The sequence below is a fragment of the Chrysochloris asiatica genome, unplaced genomic scaffold (genome assembly GCF_000296735.1).
Source record: "Chrysochloris asiatica unplaced genomic scaffold, ChrAsi1.0 scaffold00227, whole genome shotgun sequence".
NCBI lineage: Eukaryota > Metazoa > Chordata > Mammalia > Afrosoricida > Chrysochloridae > Chrysochloris > Chrysochloris asiatica.
In genome coordinates, this window is record NW_006408745.1 from 3,849,956 (window position 1) to 3,852,638 (window position 2,683).

General features: G+C 39.1%; 1 pseudogene; it reads left to right on the forward strand.

Annotated features, from left to right (window-relative positions):
* Nucleotides 1-1,433: 1,433 nt before the first annotated feature.
* LOC102835893 overlaps nucleotides 1,434-2,683 on the forward strand; it is a 73,676-nt pseudogene continuing 72,426 nt past the window's right edge.

Sequence of the window (2,683 nt, forward strand, 5' to 3'; positions counted from 1 at the left end):
AATAATCCCACGAACCTCTTCAGTTTGAAATTAACCAAACATACAATCAAGATGCATTGATAACTAAAGGTGATTGGAATGGGAACGTGGGAAACAAACAAGAAGGGTAAATAGTTGATAAATACGGCCTTGGTTGTAGAAATTATGCTGGAGATCACATGACAGAATTTTGTAAGAATAGTAACTTTTTACAATAATTTTGTAAGACCAAAAACACAAAAGAAGACAGCACACATGGACCTCACCAGATGGAATACACAGAAATCAAATTGAAAATATCTGAGAAGAGACAGTGGAAAAGCTCCATATCATGAGTCAAAACAGGGCCAGGGGCAGACTGTGGAACAGACCATCAATTACTCATATGAAAATTCAAGCTGCAGCTGAAGAAATTTAAAACAAGTCCATGAGAGTCAAATATGATGTTAAACATTGTTGTTAGATGTCATCAAGTTGGTACCAACTCATAGAGAACTTATTCACAACAGAATGAAACACTGCCTAGTCATGTGCCAAAATATAATCATTGCTACAATTGAGACCATTGCTGCTACTACTGTGCCAATACATCTTGTTGGGAGGTGGGGGGGGAATCTTCCTCTTTTTCCCCAACTTCTACTTAACAAACATGATATCCTTCTCCAAGGGCTGGTCCCTTCTGATAATAAGTCCAAAGAATGAGAGACAAAGTCTGGCCATCCTGGCTTCCAAGGAGCACTCAGGCTGTACTTCTTCCAACACAGATTTGTTTTGTTCTTTTGGCAGTCTGTGATACTTTCAATACCAACACCATAACTCAAATGCATCAATTCTTCTATAGTCTTCCTTATTCACTATTCAAATTTCACATGCATAGGAGGTTATTGAAAATACAATGATTTGGATCAGGCACACCTTAATCTTCAAACTGACATCTTTATTCTTGAACACATTAAGAGGTCTTGAGAATCAGATTTGCCTAATGCAATACATCCTTTGATTTTTTTAATGCTGTTTACATGAGTGTTGATAGTTGATTACAGCAAAATGATGTTTTTGACAACTTCATTCTTCTCTCCATTTACATGGATGTTGTTTATTGGTCTACTGGTGAAGATTTTTGTTTTCCTTACATACTGAAGGCTGTGGTCTTTGATTTTCATCAGAAAGTATTTTAAGTCCTCTTCGCTTTCAGCAAGCAAGGTCGCATCATCTGCATATTTCAGGTTGTTAATGAGTCTTCCTCCAATCCTGATGCCACATAGTTCTTCATAAAATCCAGCTTCTCAGATAATGTGCTCAACATACAGGTTGAATAAGTATGGTGAAAAAAAATACAACCCTTGTTTACACCTTTTATAATTTTAAATCATTCCATGTTCCCTTGTTCTGTTTGAACAACTGCCTCTTCATCTATATACAGGTTCCTCTTGAACATAATCAAGTGTTCCAGAATGGAAATGGCATCTCATGTGGCCTTCAAACAGCTTCAGATTCGAGTAACAAAGCAGAAGAGCACTGAAACTCTAGAGTATCTTGAAGAAGGAGGAAATATGGAACACAGTTTAGACCCATGGGGGATCACCAATGGTTCTGCAACAGCAGTCAAAGCTGATGCCCCAGCAGCACCAGCACTTGCAGGAGAAGCTACGATGTCTATTCTAGATGACTTCCTTGAAGACTCCTCCAAACTGCAGTCATAATCATAAGAACAAACTCAGCATCCAGTTTCTAGCCCAAAACTATCCACCATGTTTCTCAAGGTGATACCAGCAAAGAAAGAAACATCAAAATGCCATGCTTCACCAGCTGCTGTGCTTCCCAACCCTAATTATGGCATTTCCCAAACTTCTACCACCATCTTCATGGAGACCATATGCTTCTTGATGAAGGTCAATGCTGTGCAGTATGTGCACAGAGTCCTTGCACATGAGCTCTTATGCCCTCAAAGAGGCCCCAACTGTGAGTATTAACTGGTGCTGGCCCAAACACACCTTCTAAAGAAAGACTTTGCCAAGGCAGAGGAAAGCAGCAGCCCAAATGGACTACCTGAACCCTAATGTCTGGGGTATTAAAGGCCATCTCACTTTTCTGAGTGAAAATCATGCTGAAGCCAAAGCATCTATGAGTGAAGTGTTAGTTTTGTAGTGGATGCTTCATCTTCCTGTGACTGGGTCTCATCTATTGGGAAGAGAAATATTTCTATACAATTGAAATCCTTTGCATAGTTAGTAAAGCACAGATAAACATCTTTCTGTTATTCTGTGCTTTTGCCCAAAATCCATCTGACAGCAGCAATGAGATCCTTCATTCCATGTCCTCTTCTGCATTTGACCTAAACCTGTGGCAGCTCCCTATCAATGTACATCTGTAGCCATTTTTGAAGTATCTTTAGCAAATTTTACTTGCATGTGATATTAATGATATTGTCTGATGATTTCCACATTCCATTGGATCACTTCTCTTTAGAAAGGGCCAAGATATGGATTTTTCCAATCACTTGACCAGGTAGCTGTCTTTAAAATTTCTTGACATAGATTAGTGAGTACCGCTCATGCTGCATCAGTTTGTTGAAAGAGTTTCGTTTGTATTCCAACAATTCCTGGAGCCCTCTTCTTGGCCAATACCTTCAGTGCATCTTGGACTTCTACCTTCAGCAACATTGGCTTTTTATTATATGCTACCCTGTGAAAGGGATAAACAT